The sequence below is a fragment of the Periophthalmus magnuspinnatus genome, chromosome 11, assembly GCF_009829125.3.
Source record: "Periophthalmus magnuspinnatus isolate fPerMag1 chromosome 11, fPerMag1.2.pri, whole genome shotgun sequence".
Lineage (NCBI taxonomy): Eukaryota > Metazoa > Chordata > Actinopteri > Gobiiformes > Gobiidae > Periophthalmus > Periophthalmus magnuspinnatus.
The window spans coordinates 21,607,733-21,624,928 of NC_047136.2; the positions used below are offsets into that span (position 1 = coordinate 21,607,733).

Consider the following 17,196-nt stretch of genomic DNA (forward strand, 5'->3'; position numbering starts at 1 on the left):
TTTGTGGAGCTGAAGTTGTATTTAAATGTGCGATAGAAATAAAACACTGAAACAGAAATGTGTCTCTGTACGAAGTCAGGCTCTGGAACTTGTTAAACGTGATTTGAAATGTACTAGAGTTTAGACGTTTAAAAAAATTTAAAATAAAATAAAGATGGACGATGTGACTAAGGGAAATATTTAAGTGGATGAAATGTAAAAGTAAAGCACAAGAGGCTGCTGTAAACTCACATAAGGATCATTGGTGAAGTGATCCCAGGTAAACGAGGCTCATGTGGACAGGTCAGGACAGGTCAGGAAAAGGTCAGGAAAAGGTCAGGACAGGGCAGGTCAGGAAGGTCAGCACAAAGTAAGGACAGGGCAGGACGGGTCACGACAGGTCAGGATGGGTCAAAGAGGTCAGGACGGGTCAGGACAGGTCCGGACAGGTCAGGGCGGGGGAGGCTTATAGTCTTTGGCGACATAGACATATTTATCTTGTTTCTGTCTGTTCTGTGACAGGACGTCTGATTATAAACACACTGTTATTAACATCACACATGTGTCTGCTGAACAAACGAGTGTGGACTCAACACTCCTCTGTCAAGTGATTGCATCAAAGGTAAAGTCAGGAGAGAGAGGGGAGAAAGAGAGGGAGGGAGAAGGGGGGAGACAGAGAGAGAGGGGAAAGAGACAGAGACAGAGAGAGAGAGAGGGGAGAGAAAGAGAGAAGGGGTGAGACAGAGAGAGAGAGGGGAAAGAGAGGGAGAGACAGAGAGAGGGAAGAGAGACAGAGAGAAGGGAGAGAGAGAGGGGGGAAAAGAGAGGGAGGGAGAAGGGGTGAGACAGAGAGAGAGAGGGGAAAGAGAGGGAGAGACAGAGAGAAGGAAGAGAGAGAGGGAAAGAGAGGGGGAAGAGAGAGGGAGGGAAGAGAGAGGGAAAAGAGAGAAGAGGCGAGACGGGGGGCAGAGAGAGGGAGAAAAGAGAGAGAGTTAAGAGAGAATGGGTGAGACAGAGAGGGGGGAAGAGAGGGAGAGACAGAGAGAGATGGGGACAGAGAGAGACAGAGAGAGAGGGAAGACAGATAGGGAGAGGGAGAGAGAGGGGGAGAGAGGGAGAGGGAGGGAGAAAGAGAGAAATAGGGAAGAGAGAGGGGGGAGAGAGAGAAGGGGAAAGAGAGGGAGAGAAAAAGAGTAGAGAGGGAAGAGAGTGAAAGAGAAAGGAGGGAGAGAGAAGAGAAAGAGAGAGATGGAAGAAAGAGGGAAAGGGAGAGAGAGGAAAGAAAGAAGGAGGGAATGCAAGAGAAACAAGAGGGAGAGAGAGTAAAAAATAGAGCAAGAGAGGAACAGAGAGAAGGGAGTGAGAGAAGAGGAAAAATCCAGACATAGAAGTGTGAGGGGAGAAGGGGAAAAAAAAAAGAGAGAGAGACTGAAGACAAAGAAAGAATATATTGAAAATCAGATGTGGGAAAGATAGAGACGGAGATGGGAGGGAGAGGAGACAAAGAAAAATCTTAAAAAGAGGACGAGGAAGAGATTTAAAGCTGTGAGAAAGAGAGAGACAGGAAAGAGACAGAGGGAGAGGAAACAAAGATTTGGAAGGGATAGAAAAGAGGTATAGAGCAAGAGCGAGGGAGAGAAAGAAATGAGGAGGGAGACAAAGGAAAACCCAGAGACAGAGGGAGAGAAAGAGAAAACTTGGGAGATATGAGAAAGGGAGGGAAAAGAGGTAGAGAAAGCTTGCTGAAAGAAAAATAAGCGGCCAGGGGAAATAAAGGGGGAAGGAGAAAGGAGAGAGAGATGTAGAGAGGAGAGCGAGAGTTCTCATCAGTGGCTGCTTGTTCCCGTCGCCGCCTCTGCTCGCTCCACACATTTATGGGTTTTACCTGCAGAGGCCCGGTCCTATTTGTCCATAATAAGACCAGATGCCCCGGATCAGATGAGGACAGGGTTAGAAAAGGACACAGGGTAAGAGAGGTCTGGAGGAGGAAGGGCTGGACTGTGCAAATGTGCTAAACTGAAAGAAAAAAGAAGGAATGATTGAACAAAATGTGATTCACAGAGTCATAGCCCGAAGTGGAGGAAGTCTGTGGCGTGTCCATTTTGTTGCATAAGTAAAAGTACAAATACTGCAGAGAATCATACGAGTAAGTAAGTATTAAAGTACCTGCTTATAAATGTACTTAACCCCTTAATGACTTTAATTTAGCTCGCCTAGATTTTTATTCTGTCTTAGCCATAAAAATCATGTAAAGGAAGAAATGTACTGCATTTTTTCACTCAACTACCTCTATTTTACATATCCATCTGTATTTTTTTCCTTTGACACATCGAATTACTGACTGGGAAAATCCCCACGGCACCTGCGCTCTCATTCGTCATCTTTGAGGGACAACGGAGGCACATTACCCTAATGACAGTAACATATTTAAATAGCCCCATGTCTCTGTTTTGAGATGCCATTTGAATTTATAAGATAGAACAATTGGTTGCGGATTTACGGTAATGGAAAGTCCGCAACCACGCTCTATCGACGACGGCAGCATCCGCCACAATAGGGTTAAAGAGTAAAAAAGCAAGTATTTCATGCAAATTTTGAGGTCGTAGTGTTCTAATTTTGCTAAAGATTTGCGCTGGAATTGATTCAGAAACAAGTGAATCAATTTTTTTCTGTTTTTAGCCTTATATTTTTGTTTGCTCAAATTATGCACGTGTTAAAATAAACCCTCAGCCTTTTCAGCAGGTCTCACACAATAATAAAACATACTTTTACTTTTCAGTCCTGTTCAGAAAGATAGTGGAGTAGAAAGTACCGATGTAGTGAAGTAAAAGTAAAAAGCATCCACTTTAAAAAGCACTTAAAAAAAAGAACAGATACCTAAAATGTTTAGAGTATTTTATCACTTTTACTTGATTACATTTTACCACTGGTTAAGGTGAAGATACACTTTAATGTGAAGAGGAAGGAACAAATATTGAATTTATGTTCTAATGGAAGATAGGGGTGGGATTTAAAACGTTTTCTACTTCTCACTCCTTTTCTAGCTTAAATACGAACAAATTTGTGAAATGCGCTTCAAGTGTACCTGATGCATGTGCTCGAAATAAACAAATAAATTAAATGAATGTCCCTGTAGAGTAATGTGTCCTCTGCATTTGACCCATCCTTCAGTGCGTCGTGCGTACATGTAAGCTCTACAAATGAGGTCTTGGTCTTGGTAAGGACTATTTTAGCTGGAGGATTTGACTTATGATGCATGTTTTGGGTTGATGAAGAGACAGGGCCACACAGAAAGGGCCCGGCGACTTGGGAGTTGAACGTGAGGTTTGCGTGTGCCGTCTAAATGAGCACACCTGCTTTGGTCCTGTTATGAACCCGCTTTAATAACATAGACACGGTTTGGTCCTTTATATTAGACAAACTAGACTTCGTTTTGATGTTACGAGCGCAGATCTGAACCCAGCCTTGATGTCCTTGCAGGGCCGTCGAGTTCACCAGACTCTCTCCTACTTTAGACTCCTTTAATGTGACACGGAGTAATATTCAGAGGTCACAGTCTCTCCGCTGTCGGCTGTTTTTATCTGAGAGCTTTGAGCATCTTATCCGCACTTTTACCCAGAAAGAGGTGAGTCAGACCATACAGAAATAAACAAAACGAAATTCAATCTTTAGTTTCCTGAATGCAAAGAAGCGCCTCCTCTGTGGTTTGAACACTGGACCGGCTCTGACGCCTCATATTATGCGCCCTGTATTTCTGGCTCTGTTCTGGGCTCTGGTGGGCTCTCTTCTGGGCTCTGGTGGTTGTAAACTGCGGTAAAATGAGTAAACAAGAAGAAGAAAATAGAAAAAAACACAGATAATACTGCCCAGTGTGAAGATAAAGACTGCATAAGGCAAAACAGACCTGAATACAACAAAACCACAAGCCAGGATATGTCTGTGGAAGGGTGTTAAGACGAAGATCAACAGTTAAAGGCGGACTGTGTAACTTTTCTGAAGGTTAGCAGCTTGAATCCTGCTCATAGGATTCTTAGGACACTTTACCCACCTCGCCCCTAGTGTCTGAGAAAGTGTGAGTGGTTCCTTGATGTAAAGCGTGTTGAAAAATGTGGCAATTTTCCATTTTTTTAGTGTACAAGCACAGATATAACCTGTACGTGAGCATAGTGCTGTTACCCGCTTGTTTCCACGAACACAGAGAAGTTTAACGCCATGCTGCGGAACATCTAGGTAAAGCAAAAACATCTCCATGGAGTCAAGTTGCAAACGTTAATATAATGTCCTTAAATCACCGTATTCTTCCATTTTTTAAACTCGCTGGCTGCCAATCTGCACAAATGGCCTCTCTCATCCCCTCCAGTCGCTCACACTCATTCATACAGGTGGGTGAAGTGCTTTGCTCAAGGGCACAGACAGTAAGAGCTGGAATCAAACTCAGATCACGTAAAAGGATGAACTCAACTCACACTTAAAGGGCCGGTAACTGTTTTTTTTTTTTCTCCATGTATTTGAGAAAAAAATGTCTCCCCTCAGTACACAAGCTGCTCTTGAGGACAAAATAACTGTCTACAGCTAATTATAAAGGCTTTTATTATCCAGTAATCAGGAAGTGCACTGCTAACATGCTAGTTGTTGTCAGTTTTATCATCACGGCAAAGAAAAACGCTGATAAACCCATCGCGGTGAGTAATTAGGATGTTCAGAATGTGTAAGGTAAGTGAGGAATAACTGTGGACCACTGCAAAAAGTTTAAAATGAACTAGTTCTTTTTTCACATTTTTGATAAGAGTAAAAATCAAGCACAGCGTCTTTATCTCCGACGTAGACTTACTTAAACAAACTTTAAATTCACAAATGAGTCAACACAGCCCGGTAAAAACGATTATCACAGAAGCCGTCTCCTTCAAACGTTTACTACCATATTCGACTCCTGAACATAATTTCCATAAGGCCTGAGTCCAGTTGTGAAACATCAAAACAGAAAACACCTTTAGAAATGCAAAAAACCTCCATCACGTTTATCAGACTTCCTCGTTCAGGCGTCAGCACGAGTCCTGACTGATCGCGCTTTAATTCACCGATCCTGGAAGAAGATAAGGTTTTAACGAATGACCAAAAGTATTCGATCTCATCCGTCACCGCGGCAACCATCGGCATCCTTATCCGTATCATTACCCATCACGCATCTGCCGTACTTCTGATGTAGGACGGGGCTAAAAATAACTATCGCGAGCGCAAATACGAGAAGTGACCTGGATAATTGTGTTTTCAATTAAAAGTACAGGAACTCATTGAGGGATGAAGGATTCTTGAAAGTTTAAACACTGAAACAACTCTGTATCGTACTGACATTTGAATTCAGTGCCAAGGAAACCGCTCTGTACTGTTCCATCTTCAAGGCACTCGAAGCTCTTTACACCAAGGAAAAACTCATCCATTCACACACGCACATTCATACACCAGTGTACACAGACACTGGGGGTGAAGGGAGTTAAGTGTCTTGCTCAAGGACACAACAATAGCATTCATCTGTGGGAGCTGGAATTGCAATGTCAACCTGTGGGTCAGTGGACAAGTCAATCTTAACACAAAATAAGATTAGTTATCTAAATAGAACGATCCGATCTTATACTAATTCTGACTATTCAAGACAAGACAATGTTTTTCCTCTGTAACTTTTCACACTCAACCTGCTCCAGTCTGTATCTAGTCTCTGGACATCACATTTTGTCAAATTTAGTGCTGGCGTTATTGGATATTGCATCTTTAAATCAGACCTATTCTGCAAAAAGGACTTTTCAGAGCTTGTAATCATGTTCTAGTCGTTTCTTCTCATTGAGCCTCTTAGTGATTCATATTTGAGTCTATTTTCAAGACGCCATTTTGCCAATCAACGTCCGTTTTCACCTGTACACGCCCACTGTGACGTACGCACTCCCTTCTCCAGTTTTATTTTCTTAATCTGTGATACTTGGAAGTGTTGCATCGCCATTTTGGTACAAATGAGGGAAAAAATGGGCTGCTCACTAGTGTGACTTGAAAATAATATGGCTTTAAACTAGAGATTGACCAACATATTTTTTTTTGTTGTTTTTTCATGGCTGATGTAGATACCGATGGTTTAAAATCCACAGAAACCAATTAACTATGTCGACGTTTTAGGGCCGATAATGAGGAGGGAGTTTTTAATGATTTTATAGCACAAACCCATTCTTATCTCTTATTTTGCTTCAAGTCGGCCATCGATATATCGGTGTGTCTCAACTTTAAACATCTGTCTCTCAAATCCGCTCTGTTCTTCAAACTGTTCTGTTCAGATTTTTAACCATGTTCAAGTCGTTTCTTCTCATTGAGCCTCTGAAGTTTTATTTGGAGTGATTCATGTTTGAGGAATCTTTAATCGACACCATTTTGCCGATTTACCCCCATTTTCACCTCCACCTATACACGCCCATTGTGACGTACACACTTCCTTCTCCACCTTTATTCTCTTAATCTGTGATACTCGTAGGATTTTGGTACAAAAAGAAAAATAATAATAATTGGCTGCTCGCTAGTGTGACGTGCAGCTATCCATAGGGGGCGCCAACAGTATGGTTTTCTAACATGGAAGTGAAGTTTTATTAAGTCGTTTCAGATGAATATTGAGATTTAAAATGTGCAAATTATAACAGAATGATCCTCAAGTGTCAGAGATTATAAAATTATAATCTGCAAGTTTAAACGGCCTAAATGTTAATGAACGTTTTCAAAATCTGGCATCTGTTCTGAAAGCATAAAAAATTCTTATAAGAAGAAAGAGCCAATGAAAAAACTCAGACTATAGGTAAATCCATTTATCAATAACAGAAGTAGTTAGTAACACTTAGTACATTTATGAGATCTGAATGCTGTTTTTCTCATCAAAAGCATAGGCAGATATTTGAGTTATCCCACTTAGTTACGTCACACATATCCCCAGAGCTGAAAAAAAAAACATTTGTTCCACCTTGTGACATCATCAAGTGGCAATCCAGTGAGTTTACCATGTTTTTAAAGTCCGTACACCTTCCCCAGAGTCCACTGTCTTCACTAAACTGCACTAAATGTATTTTAAGGCTAGCAGCTACGGTGTTAGCACAAGGAGTAAATCGCTAAAGTTATGCTAACTGCTGACCACGGCTGATATTCCGTTTGCTCAGAAATTGGTTCATTTATTGTGTGATTTTGAGAAGTAAAAAAGGCAGGTACACAGAATTACTGTGTTCAAGGTTGAAATCTAAAAACGGTTCCTTAGACCTTGACGGAAACGAGAAAGACAGAATTGTACTTTCTATTCTTTTCTGAACAATCGTGTAATAATGGACCAGTTAAAAACAAAGTGAATAATCCAAATGGCGTCGTCGTTCTGGGTTTTTGGTGGTGTCGTTCTAATGTGTTCAGCTCATTGGTTGTGCGTTCGCTTCCCTGTACACTTTGAAGTACAGAACAGACTGTTATCGGGCGTCTTACTGCGGCGTTGCATCAGAAAAGCTCCAGAATTCCACTCAGACATCACACGTGTCGAAATAAGCAGCTCAAAAGGAAACAAAACACAAAAGAATCCGCACGTTTACAAAATGTCCACAGTGGAGAGCTGACAAAGTGGATGCATTTGGCCTCATTACAGAGCGAGAATATAGAAAACTGAAAAAAAAAATAAACTATGGATTTAAAGGTATACTACATAACTTTTCTGGCTGAGGGTCAGTCACCTGCTAGTCTCTGGAGATTTTTTTTTTTTTTTTTTTACAGCAACTCTATCTTGCATTTATTCAGCTACGGGTTACTCCTTTGAATCCCTCTCTATCGTGTCCTTGGGCAAGACACTCAACCCGCTGTGTTTTCTTGATGTAAAGTTCTTTCAGTGCCATTTCAACATCTTGAGCAGGGTCACCTCTCCACAGATCTGACCTATAATTGTCCAGTTGTCATCATATTGGGTTTGGGTGTGTCATTTTACCATGAAATATAGTTGAATTACAGATGTGTCCTGAGTAATTTCAGTGTAATTACCGTATACTCTCAGTCACCGTGTTATAAACCAGGGGATCCCATTTTCACAGATGCATAGCAAAAGGAAATTCTGTTCTGTCAACTGGACAAAAATTTTAGAGTGAAGACGTTTTGCCGCTCATCCAATGGGTTTCTTCAGTTCTGGTCAAACGTTGCCTCGGCGACTAACAGATTACACAGACGCTGTATACATGTGTGAATAGCAGAGTGGAGAGAGTTTTACTTTGGAGACATTAAAATGAGATATTAAAGACATTAAAATCACAATACAAACAAATCAAACATAAATAATCATCATACAGAATAAAACCCTTTCAGTCAAATGCACAGATAAACAGAAGCATTTAGAGCCTGGACTGAAACGTTGTCAAAGTAGAGGCCACATCTTCAGGAAGACTGTGCCAGGTTTTAGCAGCAGAAAACTCATGTGGCTCTAACATGTGGGAGATGTTCTTTGGTGCTGGTCCATGGAGAGACTTGTTCACACAGAGCTGCTTTAAAGTCTATTCTCTGAGCCACAGGAGCCACAGACCTGAGCACAGGACACATGTGTGAAGTACTTCCTGGTTCTAGTCAGGACCTGAGCAGCAGCTTTCTAGAGATAAGTCTTGCTGCAAAATATGATATAAGTTGTTTGACTTGTGTAACATACTGAATGCACTGTTTCTATGGGTGGCTTGAAAATGGCTTTGTGGTCTGTATAGAACTTATTTGCTCTTGAGATGGTCAGCCCTAAAAAAAAATCACACGCCAGAATTATAATCGGAATATCAATCCATGGTTTTCAAAATAATGACAAATAGCTGGGTTTCAGATGATCACAACATTCTACTGGCCAATAATATTTAAAAGAAATGGGGACAGGTAAAATGAATATTGCTTAAATGCAGACTTGTGCTGTACTACAGTGAGGTTTTGGGTCTATTCGATAATAGAAATGACCCGGCTCAGCATTTGTGGATTTACCTTTTTGGATATTTTATGGTAAGGTTCAATGTGATCAATAGAGAAAATTGGCTCTTGGCCCCATCTGGGAGAACATCATCACATAGAATCTGAAAACCACCAATTAGGACCGTTACCATCACGATTAACAATTTAAAACAAAACGTTATATCTTCTGAACGATGAAAAATCCTCCAAATGCCACGTATTTCAGGACGCTTACACTGTAAATACCACACACCTGAGAGTTCCAAAGCTGATGTGAACTTGTCTGGCTCAAAATCTCTCGTTGTATTTCCGGGAGTACATTTAGTGATAAAGCGCCGACTTCTCCCTCTGTGTCTGTCTGCGGTTGGGAACTGGCGATGCGTTCACTGGCAACGCGTCAACAGATCAACTCAACCTCATCTCGTCTTATCTGTCCATTCACTTCTCTTTCTCTGCCTCACCTGTCAGTCGCCCGCCCCATTCACCCACAACTCAAATCATCAAGTTTGAAATATGTCAAAGAGGGCAAAGTCAATTCAGCACGGAAACGCTGCACAAACACGGGGTCTTCTAAAGGGTTCTCTGTTTGTCTCGTCTCCATGGAGATGCCTGGAATGTTCCACAGTATGATATTAAACTCATCTATCTCCAGGAAAGTTTGAAATATGTCAGAGAGGACATAGACACCTCAGCACGAAAACGCTTCGGAAACACGTAATGTCTATGAACAACACCAGAAAAGTTACAAAGTGCACCTTTATATTAATGCAGTTTTTATAATATAAGTTGAGTGATACAAGACTAAAGCAGGGCTAAACCAGGACCAGCTCAGGACTGAACCAGGACCAGCTCAGGACTAAACCAGGACCAGCTCAGGACTAAACCAGGACCAGCTCAGGACTAAACCAGGACCAGCTCAGGACTGAACCAGGACTAGCTCAGGACTAAATTATGGTTGTTCCAGTACCAATACTGACATAGGCAAAAACTCTGATACGTCACATTTTTCAGGTATCGGTGAGTACTCAGACCAAATCACTGATCCGATACCATTTTGTATGTTCCAGAATGAGGACCCATAGATGCAAGCACTGCCCCTGTTGATGTCTGCGGCTAATGCTAACGCTAACAGCTAGAGCAGGTTAAATCAGACTGTGGAGGCTCTGCAGACACTTAAAACATGCTAATAATGACAGAAAAGACATTTGTGTTAGCTCTGTGATACTTTAATTTAGACTTTGGAGTGGACGTTGAACTTAGTAAAATAACTACGCAGAGTGTAGCCCAACAACAGCGCTATTAGGACAACAGCGCTAACATGACAACAGTGCAAACATGACAACAGCGCTAAGATGACAACAGCGCAAACAATGCAACAGTGCTAACATAACAACAGTGCTAAGATGACAACGGCACTAACATGACAATAGCGCCAACACAACAACAGCGCTAACATGACAACAGCGCAACACTGACAATGGCGCTGACACGACAACAGTGCTAACACGACAACAGCGCTAACACAGGCTTCGTTTCCTCTGCATAATGATCCTTGTGCTCTGAGGATTAGGTCTTTTTCCAGGCCTCACTGCTGTTTTTATCCTCGCTCTGTGGTACAAAGTGAAAGTGAAAGTAAAAGTGCTTAAATCAGCACAACTCATCATCAGGAACATTTTACATCTGACTCTGACACTTCAGTCTCAAAATCTCATTTATTCTCGGAACAACAGTAAACGAAAACAAAACCAGAAGTAAGTAAATAAGTGTTTTGTCTCCATGGAGATGAGAGAAATGTTCCAAAAATGTCTCCAGGAAAGGCTGAAATATGTGAGAGAGGGCATGGCAACCTCAGAATAGAAAAGGCTTTGGAAACTCTAAATTAATTTGATCAGCAACTTGGTCACTGTTGGATAAGCGAATAAACCTACAAATAAAACCAGTGCATACAACGATACAAGATACTTTCGACTAAAAGTACAAATACCATTAACGAGGCTGAACCAAGATGAAATCAGGACCAACTCAGGACTAAGATCTAAGAAGGTGAGTGTCTCGTCACCAAGGAGAAGCCTGGAATGTTCCGCAGTATGGTATTAAACCTATTTATGCAGCATCGACTCAGATGTGTTTATTCATGAAAAATATCTCAAAAAACCCACCTCTCCACTGATCCGACCTGTAACTCGAGCTAATAGCGTCACTTTCTCGTCCCGAAGTACATAGAGAAATGTAATGCCATACTGTGGAATATTACCATGGACAACCCACCAGAAAAGTTACATAATGCACGTTTACATTGCTGTGAAAAAGTAATTAAAATGTTAACTGCACAATACAACATCATTTCTAAACTTTTGAAAGAGAAAAATATGAAAGTCAGATAACTCTTACTAAAGCGTAGAGTATTTAATAATGCAATTTACCCTCCGTGTGATCTTAACGGATCCCAACTCACTGGGATAGTAGAGCATGTTTTTCCAGAGAGGAGATACTGCTTAAACCCAACTTTTTATCCAGCGATCAAACTGAAGGGGGAACGATTCTCGCGCTGTAAACTCTGCGCTAAACTTTAATGTTCCCCTCATCTGAATCTCGCTCCAGGCCTGTTCAGGAAAAACAAGATGGAGGTCAATTTCACACAGGCATAAAACAGCTCCGTGTTTAGCAGGCACTGATGCATGTAATATTCATAACAAGAACAGAGATAAGTACAGTAAGGAGAGAGAGTTACATAGTTAAACACCGTGAAGCTTAAAGGGCGCAGTATTACACTATTTTATGATCTGTTATGTTCCTCATCACAAACAGACCTGCAGTTGTGTTTTATTTCATTCACACATGTTTAACACACAAACTCTGCATATTTAAGATAGTAGATGTAGACAGACTAATAATAAAGAGTTACTCAAACATGTAAGAGTCAAGTTTGTGTAATATCGAACCTTTAAGTTATATGAGCTTCAAAAAAAATAATGTGCTTTAAATTGTTTTTCTAGGCTTGTTTTGAAGACTTGTTTGTTTATTGTTTGTTTTATTTTAGTTCTAGTTCATTTTAAACAGTTTGCAAAGGTCCAAAGTTATTCCTCACTGACCTTATACATTCTGAGCATCCTAAATATTCACCATGATGAGTTTATAAGCATAACTTACAGAGACCAGACTCAAGTTTTGCTGTGATGTTGAAGCTAACAACAACTAGCATGCTAACGCACACTTCCTTTCTTATAGATGCAGACAGCACACAGCAGACTTATTTTGACCTCAAGAACTGCTCATACAATATGTCTGTACTGGGGCAAGACACATTTCGCTAAAACACAAGAAGAAGTCGTTGCAAGAAATGTACTTGTAAGAGCCTTTATCTGATCTTTATTTTACTTAAAGTTGTATAAAGTTTGTTCAGTAATCCTGTATTGTCCTGTATTTGTGGATGGAGTGCTCTGTATCATACGCATAGGTTTAAAAATGTGGCTATATTTAGTAAAGGTGAGCTAAACTTTTTGGAGGTCACACACACACATATACGTCTGCCAAACACATAATTGAATATTTGGGAGAGGTTGTGGAGTGTCTTGCCCAAGGACACTTCAGTAATGTAATTGTCGTTGGCAGAATGAAGGATCAAACTGCCAACCTTTTATTTACTGGACGACCGTTTCGACCTTTCAGGCTAAAACTATGGAAATGTATCGACCCATTTACTTTCATTTACCATGCATCTATTTTGGATTATAAGAGATGGAGCATGAGGTATTTTCTCTCAGTTAAATGTGCATTATGTAACATTCCCTTTTGGAATGTCTGCCACCTGTTTTCTCTCCATGGGGATTGTTTCTCTAGAAAGTTCCACAGTATGGCACATATAGACTGTATAAAGAAGTGGACTAAGTGAGTGTGACGTCACCAACAGCATTCGGCTCTAGTCAAATGACGCTCGTCGTGGCTAGCGGTTATGGCGGCCAATTTGAAGCAGCTTGAGTATCATAGCAACCAAAGAGCCAATCCGGAGCGAGGCTGTTGAAGGTAACACCTCATCTTGCCCGCATTGCAGGTTTAGCAGGGAGCGAAAGCTTAGCAATCAAACCTGTTGCTAACTCTAACGGGATTGACTTCGGAGAAAGAAGACGCCGGATTTGTCTGTTATTAATGTTCATGTCTTGATTTACGGACACAATGGTGAAAGAAAAATACAAGATCATGTAGAACGGAAACACGCCCATGCCATATCCACAGCAGCTAGCAGGTTAGCCATGTCCATTTATATATACAGTCTATGGCATTGAACTTATCTATCTCCATGGTGACAAGCAGGCGATGCCACCAGGTCAAGCTACACGTCAGATCTGTGGTGACATTCTCCTGCTCACAGCAAGAATGCATTTTACCAATAAAAACACCTGTAACAGAATAAATGCAAGACAGATACAATTAATGCTTTTTGAACATCTCCATGGTAGTGTACGTATGACAAGTTACACAGTGCAGCTTTAAATTAAGGTGTGAAATTACAGTGACCAAGAATTGAGCTGATGGCATTTTCAGTCTCATTTCATTATAACTGTGTAACAAGTGGTTTTGGTAAAATATCTTACTTACATGTGTTTTTTTTTTTTTTTCTGCGTTTATAGCGACTGAAACAGCTGCGGTGTTATAACTTGAAAATGAAGACGTATCCTTGAGACCGCAAAGTGGTGAGTAACAAATACAAGCAGGTTGTAGCTATGGGCAAAACAACAGCTCCTCGGAGGCTTTTGTATTTACATAGAAAACTATACACCAGATTAAGTTGTAGTTTTAAGCCTCGTGGACAGAAAAATAGCTGAACCGAAGCTTTGAAACTGGCCCCATTCATAAAATCCTCCGTAATCCGCACTAATCTCACTCTGTTACTCATTCTGTTTCAAAGGAAGGCAACATGACACAGCACCTCAGAGAGAACAGAGGGATTATACAGGAGTGACTGACTAGACAGGGTTTGAGCCACAGTCTTTTGTACGTCTGCAGGGGGCAACCTCCACTCAGCAGCTCACCCATGCTCCCCTTTATCTCCCTTCCAACTCACCAAACTAGGCACCAAAACCTTCACCTGCACTCTGGACCCAGTCCCTTTTGCCCTCATTAAAAGCTGGCAACCAATCATCTCCCCTCTCATTACAACAATCATCAACCCTTCACTCTCCTCCGGCTCTGTCCCTCAAGATCGCAGCTATCAACCCCCCCATCCTCCCAAAAACAGTCCCATCCTCAACCTGCTATTTCTGTCCAACGATAGTGAAATAAAAATACCAGCATCGTGTAGGGCGGCAATAATGTAAATTGAATTGGAGCCAGAGTTGAAGGAGCAGGAAGCGCTCCCATACTCACATCCTGTTTAGAATGTGGCAGCTAGCAGGTTAACTATGTCTATTTATATATGCAGTCTATTGTTTGAATCCTTCTAATCCGGCTTCGGTCAACAACACAGCACAAAAACAGCACCTTTCAAAGTCTCCAATGGCACCTCACCATCCTTATTCTCATGTCACAACAGTGTATTCAAGTCAAAACCTACTCCTCTTTCTCCACTGCTCCCCTGTGGTAAGGTGTTCCTCAAGGTTCAGTGATTGGTCCTCTTCTATTCATCCTTGGCGACGTCATATCCGTCAATATGGTCTACATTTTTACTGCTAAAACTCTTCCTCCAAAACCATCGACTTCACCACTCACTCCACACTCACCTCCCGTCGGTCTGAAATCAAAAATTGACTCCAGCAAAACTTTCTTAAGCTTAACTATGACTATAATCATAATTGGCCCCAAAAACGCTTCAAAAACCATCTAAAAAACTTTCAGTTAAACTTTGAGCACTCCGCATTTTCTCCATCCCCAGCCATCCGCAACCTCTGACACCAATTTCACATTTGAACAGCACATCAACCAAATAACCCCGCCTTGCGTTCTTCCACCTCAAAATCATCCCTGTCCTTCTGCGCTGCTGAAACCTCGATCTACACTTTCATTACCTTCAGGTTAGATTCGTGCAGCAGCAAAATACTCAAAAAGTTACAATACATCCAAAACTCGGCTGCCTGCCTCCTGAGACATGGCCGGTTCTGTAAACCCATCACCCCTGTCCTCCAGAACCTTCACTGGCTCCTCATCACTCAGCACATTCACTTCAAAGTCCTCCTCATCACCTCCAGAGTCCTCCTCATTACCAACAAAGGCCTTAAACCTGCTGCACCTGAAAACTACATCCCGCTCCCTCCGCTCCTCCACCGCCAACTTCCTGTCCCTCCCTTGTACCTGTCCCTGCTTCTGTCCCTCCCCTGCAGGACCCAGCTCTGACCCTGGGCAGACAGAACCTTCCTCTCCCTCCCCAACTCCCTACTTCAGCAACTCCGCACCTAATTTCAAGAAAAATCTCTAGACCCATCTACTTAGAGCAGCTTTTCATGTTTTTAACCATTTTTCTCCGTATGATTTAATGTTTTAATCTTTCCCATATTATTTCTTTATTTCTCTTTTGACAGTTTTAATATTTGTTTGTGCCATATAAATAAACAATATTGTTATTAAGCACAAAGTGACATTTATTTTAATATCATTTCCAAAGCAGAATTCATCTTTCCTGACAAGTCCAGACTGATATATCTCTTTATTTTTTATACAGAGGGATATCAGTCTGGTTTCCATCGTGCTTCAAGCCAGACTCAAACGTGTTCGTCCAATCAGATTTGTTTATTTCAGTGACACATGTGAAACAAAGGAGCTCATTGGTCATCCATCATTGTGAATAACGTGACATTTCTTTCTCCGTAGATGTAGAATTTAATCCTTCGTTCAATGATTCTGCCGAAATCTACCATATTTGTTTTGATACAGGCGGATCACGTGTGCTCATCATCCACCTGTCAATCATTCCCAACTGAACTCTGGGAGATTCACCGGTATTGAAAAAGTTTGTATTCTGGATCCAAACAAGGAATGTTCGCTAGTCCCTCGTTTATCATGGGGGTTACGTTCTAAAAATAACCCACAATATGGCAAAATCCATGTAGTCAGCTTTATTTTTTTAAATTATTCTATATGTTTTGCAGCTGTAAAACCCCTCACCACACACTTTATACACTTTTCTCAGACAGACATTAACATTTTCTCACATTTTTCTCTTGTTTAAACACTCTCAAAGTTCAAACCTTCGTAGATTTAACCCTGGGGAACCCAAGGAGTCAAATTTGGCTGCAGTTAATTGCTGCAACCCAAAATGAAGAAACAAAAAATATATATGTCAAATTTAACGTCAAAAGCCCAGAGTGCCACTTCTGACCCCTGCATAGAGACACCTAGTAAATGAATATTGAACTAAAATGAGCCAGAGTGGTAGTGACAAGATGGCTGACCACATCCTGTTTTCTTGAGCTGGAAAACTACCCAAACAAAATTGTCTTCTGAACAAACCAGCGGTTGGTAAAATTGTGTTTTTTTGTTAATCTTTTTAGTAATATCTTGCAGAATGTCTAGAAGTATGTTTATATTCTTTTTGGATAAATTATATTCTTTAAGGACCAAATTTAGCCCTGATCCTAAATTAGGGAAAAAAAGGTTAAAATTGAAAAAGCGGATAGTTCAAGTGAATTTATAGCAGTAATTTAATGCATTCTTCATAATTTTTCAAAGAAAAAAAGGATTCTTGAGCTCTCCACGGGAAAAAAGGTGCCTTTGTTGGTGCAGAAAGTTTCATCGATGTGGGTTTTGTCAGGAAGAAAACTTGCAAACATACAACACTTTAGAGTCACACTGTGATACAACGTGTTTGTAAATTTGTCTGAACACATTCTCTACTGTACAGGAGACACGGCATGGAGGAGACTGATGGACAACGGTCTACAGTCCCTCAGCCAATCAGGACGCAGAACACAATGCACGCTCATACACCATATCAAAAACATGCAAAACTACACTAAAAAAATTAGCAAAACAGCGAGGCCATGAAAGATGAACCACAATATAGTGAGGGACAACTGTACTCTCAAATATTTTCGTACTTTTACTATTACTCCCATAGTATAAAATGCCAAACTTTACATCAAACTACTATGTAAACTTCTGCTTGTCTTCATGGAGATGTTACAGGTAAGAAACAATCCACCAGGGCAAATTACAGGTCAGATCTGTTGAGAGGTAAGCCCACTGACAGTAATAATAAATGTTTTTCAATTGTATTCGTGTTTCCGATCTATCAAAAGACCTCGGGTTGAATAAATGCGA

The 17,196-nt window shown here is 41.0% G+C and overlaps 1 protein-coding gene across 1 annotated transcript in view; it reads right to left on the minus strand.

The window, feature by feature from the left end:
* grin2da (glutamate receptor, ionotropic, N-methyl D-aspartate 2D, a) overlaps positions 1 to 17,196 on the minus strand; it is a 231,559-nt gene that overhangs the window by 111,366 nt on the left and 102,997 nt on the right. The gene's annotated exons all lie outside the window — the stretch shown is intronic.